The following is an 18,282-nucleotide window of genomic DNA, read 5'->3' on the forward strand; positions in this document are numbered from 1 at the left end:
TGCAGTAAATGAAGCAGGCAAAAAGGAATACAAACGTCTCAAAAATGAGATCGATAGGAAGTGCAAAATGGCTAAGCAGGGATGGCTAGAGGACAAATGTAAGGATGTAGAGGCTTATCTCACTACGGGTAAGATAGATACTGCCTACAGGAAAATTAAAGAGACCTTTGGAGAAAAGAGAACCACTTGTATGAATATCAAGAGCTCAGATGGAAACCCAGTTCTAAGCAAAAAAAGGGAAAGCAGAAAGATGGAAGAAGAATATAGAGGGTCTATACAAGGGCGATAAACTTGAGGACAATATTATGGGAATGGAAGACGATGTAGATGAAGATGAAATGGAAGATACGATACTGCGTGAAGAGTTTGACAGAGCACTGAAAGACCTGAGTCGAAACAAGGCCCCGGGAGTGGACAACATTCCATTAGAACTACTGACGGCCTCGGGAGAGCCACTCCTGACAAAACTCTACCATCTGGTGAGCAAGATGTATGAGACCGGCGAAATACCCTCAGACTTCAAGAAGAATATAATAATTCCAATACCAAATAAAGCAGGTGTTGACAGATGTGAAAATTACCGAACAATCAGTTTAATAAGCCACAGCTGCAGAATACTAACGCGAATTCTTTACAGACGAATGGAAAATCTAGTAGAAGCCAACCTTGTGGAAGATCAGATTCCGTAGAAATATTGAAACACGTGAGGCAATACTGACCTTACGACTTATCTTAGAAGAAAGATTAAGGAAAGGTAAACCGATGTTTCTAGCATTTGTAGACTTAGAGAAAGCTTTTGACAATGTTGACTGGAATACTCTCTTTCAAATTCTGAAGGTAGCGGGGGTAAAATACAGGGAGCGAAAGGCTATTTACAATTTGTAAAGAAACCAGATGCCAGTAATAAGAGTCGAGGGGCATGAAAGGGAAGCAGTGGTTGGGAAGGGAGTAAGACAGGGTTGTAGCCTCTCCCCGATGCTATTCAATCTGTATATTGAGCAAGCTGTAAAGGAAACAAAAGAAAAGTTCGGAGTAGGTATTAAAATCCACGGAGAAGAAGTAAAAACTTCTAGGATCGCCGATGACACTGTAATTCTGTCAGAGACAGCAAAGGACCTGGAAGAACTGTTGAACGGAACGGAGAGTGTCTTGAAAGGACGATATAAGATGAACATCAACAAAACCAAAACGAGAATAATGGAATGTAGTCGAATTACGTCGGGTGATGCTGAGGGAATTAGATTAGGAAATGAGACACTTAAAGTAGTAAAACAGTTTTGCTATTTGGGGAGCAAAATAACTGATGATGGTCGAAGTAGAGAGGATATAAAATGTAGACTGGCAATGGCAAGAAAAGCGTTTCTGAAGAAGAGAAATTTGTTAATATCGAGTATAGATTTAAGTGTCAGGAAGTCGTTTCTGAAAGTATTTGTATGGAGTGTAGCCATGTATGGAAGTGAAACATGGACGATAAATAGTTCGGACAAGAAGAGAATAGAAGCTTTCGAAATGTGGTGCTACAGAAGAGTGCTGAAGATTAGATGGGTAGATCACATAACTAATGAGGAGGTATTGAATAGAATTTGGGAGAAGAGGAGTTTGTGGCACAACTTGACAAGAAGAAGGGACCGGTTGGCAGGGCATGTTCTGAGGCTTCAAGGGATCACAAATTTAGCATTGGAGGGCAGTGTGGAGGGTAAAAATCGTAGAGGGAGACCAAGAGATGAATACACTAAGCAGATTCAGAAGGACGTAGACTGCAGTAAGTACTGGGAGATGAAGAAGCTCGCACAAGATAGAGTAGCATGGAGAGCTGCATCAAACCAGTCTCAGGACTGAAGACCACAACAACAACAACAACAACAACATAAACAACATTTACATAGTGTTATAATTAGAATTTTTAGGCAAAAGGACATAGTTCTTAAGTATTTACAATGAAAATTTGTTCACGTGAAAATCTGTTTCCTTTGTTCAAGTCGCCTATATCTATGGATTTCCCCATCTACGGTCCGTCTCATTGCTAGAATGATTACCAATTTTTATCTGTCATGCTTGTTCCAAGGTATGAGACCATAACAATCTTGCCTTTGTTCAAGTCGCCTATGTCCATGAATTTCCCCATCTGCGGTCCATCTCATTGCTAGAATGATTCCCAATTTGTCTCTGCTCTGCTTATACACACTTTCCTTGCCACATCAAGTGCTCACAACACCACCATGTGGTACTCAGTTTTGCAATGGGCAGTGGTCGTAAGGTTTTTGCTCGTGAATATAGACAGCTGCCAAGGTGCTTTCAGGGCTACTCTAAGGGAATGTTACATAGCCATTATTGTTTACAATGTCTCTTACACAACGGTGAGCATATGTATGTATGTTCAGGAACTCCTCCCAGTGGACTAAATGTGGCACACAAACTCCTTGCCCAAAGAGGACGAACACGGAGTTTATAATGCTCTAGCTCTAATATTTACGGAGATACAGACATGCAAAGTTGTTTAAGCCCGTGCCATACAGTCTGCCCCAAGTGACAGGTGTGTTGTGAGGGAATAATACTAACTTGCATAATCAACCTCCTCCGCAGGGCAGCCTACAGGTCACGACCATTAAGTCCAATTGCAATCAGATAGGCAACACACCATATACAGCTGTGTTGCCTCTGCCATGCACACACCCATACTTCTGCATACAATGTGTCATTTCATAGGTCATCACCTTCAGTACATCACAGCAAACGCGTTGCATGGATTGCGTTTACACACCATGTGAAATACCTACATGTTTCCATCCCCACATGACATATGATTCACAGAGTTTGCAAATACATAATTCTACATACACCCTGCATGTGAGGCAGTACATGTACTATGAAATATCCAAGACCACTGCTCATGGGTATTACTTATGAATATGATGGCTACCCTTTTTACAGACAGATGTGGTGATTTCACTACTACATGCAGTACACATACATCGCACATTGCTCAAACAGACACTCATTCGATTATTCCATATTTTCCTTTAATGTTATCGACACTATGAATTATTTGTGTAAGTATGCCAATAAGGGCAATGACATGGCCATTTTTGGTATGTCTAATGGGTGACAGGAAGAAGAGACCTAGCTGCACGACATCAGTAGATATATATAAGCAATAAAGATGGTTTAATGCTAGGGTTTCCCATAAATGAGCATTACCTCTCTGTGACAAATCTAAGTGTCCGCTAAGACAATGGTCTATGTGTGGACATCTCCAGAGATACCCAGGCTGTGGTCATCATTCCACTGCAAACAAATTTAACAGCATTCTTCAACTTATGTTGTACACAACCACTTGCACACAACTGTGGACATTGGCGAGGGTGTCTCGGGCACTAATGCAGTGAGAAGTGATATGTTAGGAAGAGTGTACACAGTACACTCTAATCAACAGGAATGTTACATCCTATGCATGTTACTGCAAGTGGTTCATGGTCCATTTAGCAACAAAGACATCCACACAACCAACAGAGCAGTACGCACCAACTCAGGGGTTTGTGTTATAATTTGGGATTACTGAAGGATGAGCAGTACTGGGAGTATGCCATCTGAGATGCCAAACATGTGGCCATCCCATGGCAAATGAGACACATATTCTCTATGTTTACCACTCTGGCAAGGACACTGGCGTCCGATACAGAGGTCACATTTAAAATCTTTCCAGGTAACATCGTCGATACCTGTACAAAGCTCATAACACCAGTGAATGCAACCAATGCACCTAATCCAGGTCTTTTTATAAATAACAGTTGACCACAGTTGTTCACAATAAACGCACTCCTCATCCTCTTCACACTCAGATAATGTGTGTTTCAGCACGCTCTCATCAAATACTTGAATTGGACTTTCCCTCACCATGATCCTTCTGCTTCATAACTCTCTAGTTCTTTCTTATGAAGAGATTCCTTTGTGTATCCCCAGGTGATGAAGATCTATTATAGGAATCAAATGAAGCTCCTGGAATAGGTGTTGTTGGAACAGGTGTTGTTGAAGGTAATGTCTTTCTTGTAGCCTTGGTTCCTGCTTTCTTTGTCCCCTTTGGCCAGGGATTGTTCCAATACCTTTTTAAAAGGATATTACATTAACAATGTTGCTTTACCAGCTCTTGGTGTTGGGCATTGGGTTTGATGGTGGAAGTAGAGGAGGTGAGCTGGTTTCAAAAGCAGAAGCTGCTGTTTCTTTAATTTCCGTAACTGCAGTCCATAATGCTCATGCTACAGACTGTCGAGGAGGAAAACCCACAAATGGGATTCACATCGATAGATCCCATATTTTTTGAAACCATTTTAAAAAAACTTCTATTGTTTTGAGTCAGCAATATGTCCAACCTATTAATAGCCCAACATCTTTGTCTCTCAAATATGGAATAAACTACAGAGCATCTGTTTGTATAAAATCATGCCAAATCCCAGGTACACAACATCATACAACCTATTACTGCCTGCTATTAAGGACTATCTCTTACATTCATAACCTAACCCTTAAGTGAGTGGTGGCTGAAACTTTTATTCATTAGATAAGGAACAACATTTTTCTAACTACTGTCTCATATCAAATACTTTGAAACTACATATTGTGTGGTTTGAGGAGGGACTTTCAGCTGAGCTCTGTAGAGAATGTTTAGCTTGATCACAACGCTAAAGTAGCAGTCAAGAACTAAATGTTAACAGCACCAGCACCACAATGGCCCCTCAGAATGAGTCCCACTACAGGTTGTTGGAACGAGCTACGGAGTGCACCACCAAGCAGGGGAGATATCCAGCAACCCAGAATTAGGCACCCTCCTGAAACACATGGGCACTTTATCCTATACATACATCACAAACACTTAATCACTTCGTAGATTACAGATCACAGTAAAATTGCAATTCACCATCATTATGAAAAAAGCACCAAGCCAAACCATGGAGACATGAAGCAACAACTGTACGACAGAATGTTTCACACAGTGTCAGCTATACATGGCATGTAGTAGAGTGACCTCACTAGTAATTCGTGCACCATGGCACCTGGGCATAGTACAACTGATATTGCACTCGTATATAAGAGTGTATGATCATGATTAAATATATCTTCACACACCATCTGTTGTATCTGCATTTCATACCTATATCGATTTCTGACAATTGCTAGAGGCTGGTAAAGTTTGGGAAATGAAGATGGCTGCGTTGGGGTGTCAGCACTCAAGTGCAGATGTGATATTTAAGGAGGAGACTGACAGATAGGGAGGTGAGGGTGCGATGGGCAGAGGGGTGGGGTCCAAATCTGACATACGAATTCTTCGCCCCAAGACCAGCATAGGGGGGTTCATAAAAACACTCTGGATCTAATATTATGGACAGACAAATATGCGTGCTTTTTAAAACCCTTCCATATAGGCTTTCCTGCATGGCAAGTGTATTGTGTGGGAATAATACAGACTTGCCTTATCGACCTGCTTTTCAAGGGAGCCTACACATCAAAGGCAGGAAACAGTTTTCCAACCACTGAAATGTAAGCTGCCCAGCACAACAGATGTGTTATGTTAGAGTGGTACTCGCCTGTTTGATCATCCTGCTCTATATGGCAGCGTGCATGTCATGGCGAAAAACGAGGTTTCAGAGTCCACGACATACAGACTGAGCTGCACGAGCAGTGTGTCACGGGAACATTACCAGTCAGCAGTATATGTGACACACATGTACACAGGCAAAGCTGCAGGAAAAGGGTATCTTAATATACACTCCTGGAAATGGAAAAAAGAACACATTGACACCGGTGTGTCAGACCCACCATACTTGCTCCGGACACTGCGAGAGGGCTGTACAAGCAATGATCACACGCACGGCACAGCGGACACACCAGGAACCGCGGTGTTGGCCGTCGAATGGCGCTAGCTGCGCAGCATTTGTGCACCGCCGCCGTCAGTGTCAGCCAGTTTGCCGTGGCATACGGACTTCCATCGCAGTCTTTAACACTGGTAGCATGCCGCGACAGCGTGGTCGTGAACCGTATGTGCAGTTGACGGACTTTGAGCGAGGGCGTATAGTGGGCATGCGGGAGGCCGGGTGGACGTACCGCCGAATTGCTCAACACGTGGGGCGTGAGGTCTCCACAGTACATCGATGTTGTCGCCAGTGGTCGGCGGAAGGTGCACGTGCTCGTCGACCTGGGACCGGACCGCAGCGACGCACGGATGCACGCCAAGACCGTAGGATCCTACGCAGTGCCGTAGGGGACCGCAACGCCACTTCCCAGCAAATTAGGGACACTGTTGCTCCTGGGGTATCGGCGAGGACCATTCGCAACCGTCTCCATGAAGCTGGGCTACGGTCCCGCACACCGTTAGGCCGTCTTCCGCTCACGCCCCAACATCGTGCAGCCCGCCTCCAGTGGTGTCGCGACAGGCGTGAATGGAGGGACGAATGGAGACGTGTCGTCTTCAGCGATGAGAGTCGCTTCTGCCTTGGTGCCAATGATGGTCGTATGCGTGTTTGGCGCCGTGCAGGTGAGCGCCACAATCAGGACTGCATACGACCGAGGCACACAGGGTCAACACCCGGCATCATGGTGTGGGGAGCAATCTCCTACACTGGCCGTACACCACTGCTGATCGTCGAGGGGACACTGAATAGTGCACGGTACATCCAAGCCGCCATCGAACCCATCGTTCTACTATTCCTAGACCGGCAAGGGAACTTGCTGTTCCAACAGGACAATGCACGTCCGCATGTATCCCGTGCCACCTAACGTGCTCTAGAGGGTGTAAGTCAACTACCCTGGCCAGCAAGATCTCCGGATCTGTCCCCCATTGAGCATGTTTGGGACTGGATGAAGCGTCGTCTCACGCGGTCTGCACGTCCAGCACGAACGCTGGTCCAACTGAGGCGCCAGGTGGAAATGGCATGGCAAGCCGTTCCACAGGACTACATCCAGCATCTCTACGATCGTCTCCATGGGAGAATAGCAGCCTGCATTGCTGCGAAAGGTGGATATACACTGTACTAGTGCCGACATTGTGCATGCTCTGTTGCCTGTGTCTATGTGCCTGTGGTTCTGTCAGTGTGATCATGTGATGTATCTGACCCCAGGAATGTGTCAATAAAGTTTCCCCTTCCTGGGACAATGAATTCACGGTGTTCTTATTTCAATTTCCAGGAGTGTATATATATGCATGTCCAGGAACACCTCCCAGGCCCCCGGAGTGAAGTGGACCAAATTTCTCGACACAAAATCCTTGCCTCAAAAGGACGAACGTGTTAGGTTTATAATGCTCTACCTCTAATATTTACAGCAATACAGACATCAGAATTTTTAAGCCCCTTCCTAATAGACTCCCTGCACAACAGATGTGTTGTGTAGAAATACTAGCAACCTCTATCTCAGCAGGAAAGCCTACATGTCAGGCCCTTATGGGCAACTGGATAGGCAACCTGCCATATTGCCTTCCCCCCTAGAATACGCCGACCCATTACCGTCCACCTGCAGACAACAATGTGTCATTCCTGAAATGATGACCATCAGAACATTACAGCAGGCATACTACATGCATTGTGATTTCACACCTAGCGGACACCACAAGTCGTTAGGTCGCCAGATGTATGGCACAGTCTTAGCGCACGTATGTACAACTGAATTCGTCTACAGTGAAACAATTATTCTGGTATCTGAGTCTGACAATTTTGACAGTCCACCGAAGGCATGATCATAGACGACAGCCACTACATGGCACTCCTACAATCTGCGAGTGTTGTTGTTGCAGCCACGGCGTTACGTGCATACCACATCCGCAGTACTGGCCAATTGGCGCTCATGGCGGTCTTCTAAAGGCAACTTTGCAGGGACTCAGATCACAGTCATGCTCCGACAGCACCGGCAATCATTTTATCTATTCAACATTGGACTGGTCGCTGTTAGTTGTTGTTTCTTAGTATGCAATTTGGTTTTGGTCTCTGGTCTTGGTTGGTTGGTTGGTTGGTTTGGGGAAGGAGACCAGACAGCGTGGTCATCGGTCTCATCGGTTTAGGGAAGGATGGGGAAGGAAGCCGGCCGTGCCCTTTCAGAGGAACCATCCCGGCATTTGCCTGGAGTGATTTAGGGAAATCACGGAAAACCTAAATCAGGATGGCCGGACGCGGGATTGAACCGTCGTCCTCCCGAATGCGAGTCCAGTCTGGTCTTGGTATTTCGCCATATGGTCTGCGTTGTCAGTCATCCCTCTTGTGTGTGTGTCTACATTGCACCACTAATTCAATGTTGAAGACGTCGGCCTGTCGTCCAGTGCATTCTGGTCACACTCGATTTCAGTCACTAGAACTGACGATGAGAAAAAAGATTAACAGTGCACTATGGATGCAAAACTTTTACAGCTAGCGAAACAGCAACAGCAGCCACCGCTCCCACAGAAGCAATTGCAGCAGCATTTCCAGTAGCAAATGGACCATCTGCGTCAGAAAATTCAGCTTATGTCAGAACAGTTACACGTACAAGGTTCACAACCCATCGAGAACGTGGTCACCTCCCGGGCCCACTCACCCGCATTTTACCATTTAACGACACCAAGGAGGATTGGGACGCGTATTTGCAGCAACTGAAACAGTAGTTCCCCAATTTTCGGGTGTCTGTTGATGCTCTTTAACGGTTGCTCTTCGTTACTTGGGCTTCCCCACAGACATTTCTTGCTACAGAAGTTGGCTCCCCTCACAAACCTGGTTGCACTCACTTTCCAGGAAATGTGTTCGTTGATGTTGAACTATTATCCGCAACTGTTTCACATGGTAACATCATGCTTCGAGTTCCATCAGTACCACAAGCAATTGGGCCAGCGTTATCACTCGTCGGTGACGGATTCGCAAGGTCTGAGTCATCGTCGTGATTTTACCTGTGTCAACCCCTCTTGCCAAACGTCATATGCCGACTCCCTGATTTCTGACACAATGGTCCAACTGTCTTCTAATCCAGAAGTTCGCACTGCGTCCCTCAAAGTAGACAATCTTTCCTCGGACGACATACTGAAAAGCACACACTCTTTCGAGATCACGCAGGCAGGAAACGAACGTCTTATGGGCCAACCCCACTTTACAGCAGCTCAACCACCACCATGAGAACGGAACTCGCGCAAACCTTCTCCCCGACGGTGGCATCATGATTCATCACTTTTGGACATATCACTGACCTCTGTGCAGCCAGTCCAGCTGCATTAGCGGGGTCTACCTTCTTGTCCCAACTGTTTTGTGATGCACCAACTTAAGAGACTCCATTTTGAGGAACATATTTCTTTACATTCAGATGCAGTTCCTGTTTCTGTCGAGTATGTCCTCTGCCAGCCTCCTTAAGGAAGGCTATTAAGCTCGAAGTCGATCGCCTTCACGACGCTGGGGACTTAGAACTGGTCAAAACTAGGGTGTTGGCCACACCTGTGGTCATGGTCCAGAAGCCAAATGGCTTCCTCTGGCTTTGTGGAGATTTTAAGTCGATGATCAAGCCCAAGCTCTGGTGCAAAGCTACCCTATATCATGTCAAGAGGCCCTCCTCTCAAAGCTTGTTGGATGTGAATTTTTTCTCGAATAGACCTTGCTGATGCTTATTTATAGATTCCACTAGATGAGGAATCTTAACTCATCGTTGTCGTAATACGCTTTTTGGCTTATACAAATACAAGTGTTTGTCTTTTGGGATCTCTTCTGCTCCAGTGATCTTCCAGACATACTTGGAACAGTTAACCATGTCCATCCCAGATTGTACTGATTACCTTAATGACTTAATTGTTAGAGGTACTATGCACTAACATCACCTGCATAGCCTGTATACCCTCTGTACTACACTGCATACTGCAGAACTCAAATTCCATCTGCACAAATATCATTTTTTCCAGGAACAAGGACTACCTAGGCCACTTGCTCACAAAAGATAGCATTCAGCCCACTGATCATAATGTTTCTGTTATTGACTCTCTCTCACATTCCAAAACCTTCAGGACTTGCAGGCTTCTTTCAGGAAAGTGAATTACTATTCTAAGTTTCTTCCACAGCACACATTATGTATCTCCTCAACCAGCTGCAGAAAAAAGATGTTCCATTTCAGTGGTCGCCATCCTGTTATCAGGCCTTCACACAGCTGAAGCGCATGTTACATTCTGCATACCGCCTTATCCCCATTTCCCCATAACGCCCACTTGTTTTGGCTACGGATGCTTCTCCCCATGGCACTGGTGCAGTGCTGGTACACATTAATGATAGTATGGAGCAACCAATCGCCTATGCATCCAAAACGCTAACACCTCCCCAATGCAATTACTCCCAGATCGAGAAAGAGGCGTTGGCGATCGATCATCTTTGCAGTGAAAATATTCCATGTGTACCTATTTGGAACCTTGTTTACCCTCATTACAGACCATAAACCGGGAGTAGCACTCTTTAGGCCACACTCTTGGCTTCCAGAGCGGATAGCCCCAAAGGCTCCAGCGTTGGGCTCTTTTCCTTAGCATCCACACGATCAAGTACAAGCCTACTGCACAACAAGTAAAGACCTTATCTTGTGGCATGTCACACACTATGTACTCCGTGGGTGGCACATTTATTTTTCCATGTCAGCTGCTCCCAAGCTCCAAGCCTCGTCTTGCCTCTCTCATCATTTATCCATAATCTCCTGCTGGATGCAGAGGTGGGTACCCACTGTGTTCTCATGCCAACTACCTTATATACTTGTGTCAGGCGACATGTCTACTGGCCAGGACTGAATAAGGATGTTGATGTCATGGTGTGCAGCTGTTATGTATGTAGTCACCCTCAGGCTGCTCCACCTTAGTCTTTCGCCTCCTGGCCCACTCTCCGTCGGACTCGAGACTGCTTTAATCTCGACTTTGCTGGCACCTTTCTCAGCTCTATGTGGTTCAGTGTCATGGGCGCTTATTCATACTAACCCTTTGTGGTCAGCATGGCATCGACCACCTACAGCTGCCCTTCTGTACATTCTCGCCACTGAATGGCTGCCCCAGACCATCATAACTGGCAATGGGCCCCAATTCACAGCTATGGCCTTTGAAAAGCTCTACACGGCCGATGGCATCAAATACCTGAGTAGCCCTCCATTTCATCCCTCCTCCCATGGCGAAGAGGAGTGGATGATGTGCACATTTAAGCAGCAAATGTTGAAGGCCGTGGGTGCATCTACCACAACAGTGGCACTCAAAATGTTCCTGAGCACCTACAGGTCCACCCCTGTCCATGACCACAGTCCAGCACAACTCATCCACGGTCGACAGCGGCATACCCTCCTCCATCTTACGGCAAGGAACACCAGGCCCGACATGCTGGATGAACCTTCCAGGTTCAGCTATAGAGCCAAACCCTCATGGATGCCAGCTACACAGTGGCCACTCTCGGGTGGTACCTTACTACCACTGCTACCCCAAAGATTTGGAGTATCAGCACATGAACCAACTGCGTCCCCGCTTTCAGTCTACCCCGCTAGCAGTTCATCCATCTGAGTTGGAGTCCCCAGCCTCACATGTCCCTCAATTTCACAAGTACCATTTGCACTCCAGGACACTGTCGGCACCTCCCAGAGGCACAGGTATGGAGGTCGAGATATCATCACAGCCTCCGTCTGCTTTGCAGTTATCTTCCACATTGCAGTTCCACAGCACAGTGCCCAAAGCCCTGCATTTCTTCTACCAGCTGGCGGCTTCCACAGACATGACACCACCTGTTCACCTACGAAAACATTTTTCAGGGCGCTTCAGGCCCTGCACGCCCATTTTAGGGGGAGAGGGTTTTGTTACCTCGGTCTGCCAATTTTGGCAGCCCACCAGAAGGCACAGACCGAGGTGACAGCCGCTAGGTGGCACCCCTACAATCTGTGAGTGCTGCTGTCGCTGCCACAGTGCTACGCGTGGGCCACACGAACCGTACCAGCCTATCGGCGCTCACGGTGGTTCTATGAAGCTGACAGTGCAGGGGCTCAGTCATGCTCCAACAGTGCTTGAGATCATCTCTCTATTCATCGTTGCTCTGGTTGCTGATAGTTGCTACATTCTGGTATTCAATTGGGGTTTTGCTCTCTGGTCATGTTATTTCGCCATGTGGTCTGGGTTGTCAGTCATCCCTGTTGTTTGTGTCTGCACTGTATCAGCGATTCCCCATTGACACCATCAGCCAATGCGCTCTGGTCTCACTTGATTTCAATTACTAGAGCTACATTTTACCATCCCCATTACACTCACAAACAAGCGCTTCCTTCTCATTTCTTATCCGACAAGAATGTCTTAGTACAATGTATGACATGGCATTAACATATCATGCCACTGCATCTGAAAACCCTTCGCTACTCCTCTACTGCATACACACAATGTACGAGCTGAGACGAGGACACATAACAAAAGGTCAAGTGCGCCCCTGTGCCAAACGAAAAAAAAATGTTACATGCACAGGAATGTCTTGAGGACACTGAACAAAAAGGTCACGAATACATGAGATCAACTGCAGCAAACACGCAGTGACCATACTGTGAACTTTCAATGGTTAATACCTTCCACTCATGAGAACATGAGACTCTGCTACAGTGTGAGACATGCCTCGAAAACATAAAGACATTGTCAGGCAGGGGCACATACCTTGTGACCTACATGGAGTGGTTCCAACCATCTGTGTGGGTGAAATGTCGAAATTCTGTTCATATAGCAGCGCAAACCAGTATCCTGCTGAACCATATGGCATGTGTTGTAGGAACGACCAAGCTAAACTGCCACAGTCCAGTCAACCACCAGCCAAATTATACTAATTAACACAAAGGGACACGCCACAGTAGGAACATTTCTTTTGGCACACACGAAAATATAAGGGAGTGTTTCCAATGACATCGTTGAGAACAACACACCATGTACTCGCCCCACAGTAAGCACCACATTCAAGATCTCGGGGCAGACATATCACCAGGTAGAGACCGTGTCGCCACTACACTGTAATGCACCCAAATACCTACAACAGCTTTGTTTACTTATCTGGGTCCGTTGCTTCATATCATGTCATATAAGGATATTATTACAGTACGCTGTGGGACCAAAGACGCTACTATGTTTATTTATATTGTTTATCACTGTAGGCCTATTTCAGCGTAATTGCTATCTTCAGGTTATCTGTTTAAAGTGCACAGTCTGGTATAATATTTCAAACTTTTTACGTATATAATTTAGCCTATTATAGAATTATGGCTTGCTAGGTACATAAGATGGTCTTGATATCCGTATGACATTGACGTCCCAGAAGCTTTCACACCATTTTATAGGTTTCCTCATTGGAGCTATAGTAGACGTTAAATTTTGTTTGAATAGTTATTTATGAAACTGTGGAATTATTAAAGTTTATTTCACAATGCAGTTTCGTACAGCTATGTTGATGGCTGAGTCAGCGACGTCACCCGGTTACAGGCAGTTTCCTTCTTTGGTAATCTCATCAGCTATATTATATAGGGTGTACGGAAATTCCCATTGTAAACTATTAGGACTTGTAGAGAGGAGTGAGTAGACAATATTTTGAATTGGAACCCATTTCCAGAAACGTAGCGTTTCCATTCTACAACCATTCGAAAACATTTTGGTAAGGTGACTGCTTTTACAAGTAACTGATTAGGCGTGATCCAGTACATCGCTTCCACTCATTAACAGCCAAAGAAATTGCTCGTATACTCGTTGACGTGTTCTCTTCAACATGATGCAACACGGCCACTTCCAAGTCACGACTGCTGATAGTGAGGTAGCCTTCGTCAAAGCCGTTGCGTAACTGTGGTGAAAAATGTACGCGATGGAGCCGGACATTGTCGAGACCGGTCTTCTGCAAACGTGTACTCTAACACTCACAGACACGTGACTGAGATCACAGAGGTAGGGCAGACGTCAAATGACATCAGCCCATCTAATGTAATTCCCCCACCGTGACTACCCTGTTCAATAGCTACATAGGAAACATGTTTAGAAACAGCTGCAGCACAGAAACGGTAGGTTTCCACACATGGGTTCCTATTCAAAGTACTATGTACTCACTCCCCTCTATGTAAGTCCTAGAAGTTCGTAACAGGAATTTCTGAACACCATTTATTTCTGGTATGATTCGTGTTTATGTGGTTCTGCGATCATAATTATGTAATTTAATCAAAAATGGTTCAAATGGCTCTGAGCACTATGGGACTCAACTCCTGTGGTCATCAGTCCCCTAGAACTTAGAACTACTTAAACCTAACCAACCTAAGGACATCACACACACCCATGCCCGAGGCAGGATTCGAACCTGCGACCGTAGCAGCAGCGCGGCTCCGGAGTGGAGCGCCTAGAACCGCACGGCCACCGCGGCCAGCTGTAATTTAATCCAATTGCTTTTTGTAAAATTGGTTACGCCATATAATGTTGTGGTGCGCAGGGTTTGTAACAATTTCCCAACGTTGTTTACGTAAAGGCATGCTTTCCAGTGGTTACTTTTAGTTTTGTGATAATACGATATTTGCAAATTTTGATTGATTACACAAATCTTTTTTAGAATGATAATTTCAATAGAATTCTCTGTGTGTTGTGAAAAGACAGCAGCCCATTTCTTCAGCTTCACTTTTTCAATCGAACGGACAATCATAGGCTGTGTGGTGAGTGGTCGGTGGGAGGGCTGGCAGTGCTCGTGACGCCGAACTCGGCCCAAACCAGAGGGGGTCGCTGGCCGTGGGAAGCGGAGGGCCCGGAGCGGGACGACGCCGTACTGTCCCCGAGGTCACAGACAACAACTTTTTACGACTGCTTTCACCAAGCTGTGACGGACGTGAAGTGAGTGACAATTACTCCCGGCCGAGGCAAAGTTAAATCTGCCGTTTCTACAGGGGTCCTCACGTTACTTTCTTTGAGGCTTGGAAGATCAGTATCAGCTAGGCCAGTGAAAACATTTTTCCAGGATGGGTAAAATGGGGCGACACTGCAGAAAGCTGGAGAGACGTGAGGCTATTTTTTTTTTTTCCTCCTTGAGATCACATAGTAAAACGAGCCGCAGTGTTTACCGTGCGGATAAAAGAACCGTGCGTTGATTGGGCTATACGGTGCATGACACATGAGTGGTCTGCTAGCTTTCAGTTGGTGGTTTTAGCTTTTTGGCGCAAGCCTCACGCGGACCTTTTGGCAACTACGAGACAGGATGTTGAAGTGTGGAGTGGAGTAGTTGGTTCAGTATTGGAGAAAACACACGCGGTTTCGGAGTCGTAGACTGGGCGCGGGCCGCACGTCCCACTGGGCACCGCAGCTTGCTGGGAATCTTCGGAGCGGCATCTTCTTACTTCACGGCACGCTCACAGCAGCAACGGTCGCTGTCCAGCTTAAGCACGTCGTGGTAGTTTCTCTCAGGATACAGTTAACAGTCACTGCCATTTGTATTAATCCCAGTCGGACCGCGTTATCAATTTTTTAAAGTCAGAATTAGAGTCAAGTCACCACCCTTTGTTCAATTTTGTCGACTGTCTATCACAACATTTGACTTTAATTAACATCAGGAAGAATAAAATCGATATCTTATGTTGACCTGTGTTTAATTCACGTCTTTTAGAAATAAACCTGTCGTGATATTGAGTTCCATCCTGTTTTCTAGTAAACTAGATCACTTGATTACCTTTATTAGTTTTAGTTAAGTATATGGGAAGTAATAGGCGTCACCTTGGAATAAAAATACAATTTGTCATCTTCAGTTTCTCGAGAGGCCTAGATTTCTTTTCATTTGCGTTTAAAATCCGTTGCGCATAATTTTTACCGTACTGTCACTGAAGGTGTGGTCTGTCTTAAAAATACCGAGAGACTGAAGTTCATTATAGGTACTCACACATGTACCCACCAGGGAGTCGTTTTGTAATGTTAATGTTTCAAATCGATCTGTCGATTTAGAATTTCTTGAGGGTAGTTTTGTGTGTGTGAATATATGCCCATTTCTTCAAGATTACTCATTAGCTGTCCTCCTTGTGCAATGTCTAGGACGTCAACAGGCTGTTATATGTCGTTTGCCGTATGTCGTACTGTTTTCATGTAGTGGAAGAAAGTTGGCGGTTTACTGCCGCTATTTCTAAAGTGTTCTCGGTATCGAATACTGAAATTCCGTTTCAGGATTGAATATAAATGTTTTAAGAAAACTCTACAGTGAAACAACAGATGTAAAGACGTTTTATATCTAGTCGTCTCTGCTTTCTACGACATCACGGTTTAAGAAAAAATAATTTTCTGAACTCGCCCAGTAGTTCCTTCAAAGAATTATTTTGCAGATTACAAGCTATCTGACCAATTAATGAACATCATATAAAAGCTAACCTTGGAGGATATAAGGTAACGGTTACAGCAGGTAAAACATTTTTAGCCGTAAATTTTCACACAGGAATATGTGATGCATTTATGTTTTTAGTCTTCAGTGAAATATGACCCGCTAGCGATGGCACCAAGACTTGCCGATTTCCGCAGTAAGCCTGAAGCCAGTTACCGCCGTTTGGCTTTCTCACCGCCAAGGCAACGCCACTGCTTACAGCCGTTCAGCCAGTCCACTTTGAGGATACAAACTCTCGGTCAGTACTATCAGGCAGGGTGTCACTCATTGAATATAGGCAGTAACGTTGCAACGGGAACAAGCGAATGAAGATGGAAGCACCATTCACACAATACGCCTTCCGTGAGTCGAGAACACATAAATCTGTGTTGCTCTGAATTGGAATACTCCTTCTTTTTTCTCCGACAGGATGAGGTTATGGATGCGGAGCGCACCTGGAACTACGACACATGGGACGCAGATACGGAACTGTTTGGAGTGAAAAAACACACATACGCTGTGGAAGGGGGGGGGGGGGGCTGTTGGTAGTCGGCGTGACAGTTAATTACGAGGTGACAGACGAAATGGTATCACGTGCGACTTAAGGAGAATGTTAGCTTACATTGAATATTTCACTAACTTGAAGGTATTTAACCTGTATGAAAGGTGACGCTGGTAAAACCAACTTGCGCTGTTATTATTTAGTAATATGTCAGTCAGTGGCAGCAAATACTAATGATGACATACGGTCGCAGGTTCGAATCCTGCCTCGGGCATGGATGTGTGTGATGACCTTAGGTTCTAAGTTCTAGGGGACTGATGACCTCAGATGTTAAGTCCCATGGTGCTCAGAGCCATTTGAACCATTAATAAATTAATACGACCAAGAGATACGAGCTCTAGTAGTTATTAAGCATCCCGACTGCGTTCACTAGCAGAGAGGTGTGTGTGTGTACTTACATGTCGGCCTGTTGCGGTTTGGCCTCGTAAGCGGGATCCACGGCCTCTGCGGTGGCTGCGTCGCTGTCACTGCAACAGAACAAAGCAGAACGGAACGCGTCAGAAAGCGCGGGCACACGGGCGCACACACACACACACACACACACACACACACACACACACACACACGCTGCCTTCACACTGCACACTCGCACCCACCCCCTCAGCCGTGACTTGTCTGGCCAACTCGTCGCCAGCAGAGCAGCCCGCTGGGCCGCCACTCTAGACCCTCGCGAGCCGCACTGTGGTCGTGCAGCCCCCACTACGTATTAAGAACGAATACTGCGAGTAAATACGACACGGATCCTTTCAGAACCAACCGCAGCCAACACTACGCGAAAAAGAAAGGCATTCCTTAAGCGCGGCACGTAAAGTGAGTTACCGTTTCCTTTTCTCCATGCTCTGAGTTATTGCCGACCATCCTCTATGTTTGGTGCCTACTGTGTGCGTTTCTACAATCTTCTACGCAGCTATACAGGGTGGAGAAAAATTCTGTCACAAAATTTTAACCCTTGATAGCTGATGCCAGTATGAACCAAAATTACTAATGTCGTGTATGTCGACAGCGCACAATTTTTAAACTAGGGAAACTTGGCGCCACGCGCTCCGATCGGCCGTGGGACTGCCCTGTTGCCGGATCCTCTGGATAATGCGTGACCGCGAATGCTTTGCCTGCCGGAGATGGCGACGTATCCGAGGCGGGCCGCACGCTCGGTGGTAGCGAGCCAGCCCTCCACTCTGGGGGCCTGGGGGAGAATCCGCCGGGGTCCCCACACATTCTTTCTATTTTCATGATAAGACATGCCGGGAAAGTATTTTACAAATTGTGTCGTCCCTGAAAAGGGCCTTTTTGTAGCTAGGACATTGTTTACTTAAAGCAGGTGCTCCAATTGGCGACATTCTGACGCGACACAAGCTTCGTAACATCGAACGGTGTTTTGCCGGACTCTCTCAAAGA

The 18,282-nt window shown here is 45.9% G+C and overlaps 1 protein-coding gene across 1 annotated transcript in view; it reads right to left on the reverse strand.

Annotated features, from left to right (window-relative positions):
• Window positions 1-17,350, reverse strand: part of LOC124619197 (CCR4-NOT transcription complex subunit 6-like) — a 139,369-nt gene extending 122,019 nt beyond the window's left edge. Inside the window, exon 1 of the mRNA XM_047145415.1 lies at window positions 17,286-17,350. The gene's annotated coding sequence lies outside the window, so the exon portion shown is untranslated. The remainder of the gene's footprint in view (window positions 1-17,285) is intronic.
• Between the last annotated feature and the right edge of the window lie 932 nt (window positions 17,351-18,282).

The sequence above is a fragment of the Schistocerca americana genome, chromosome 6 (assembly GCF_021461395.2).
Source record: "Schistocerca americana isolate TAMUIC-IGC-003095 chromosome 6, iqSchAmer2.1, whole genome shotgun sequence".
Classification (NCBI taxonomy): Eukaryota; Metazoa; Arthropoda; class Insecta; order Orthoptera; family Acrididae; genus Schistocerca; species Schistocerca americana.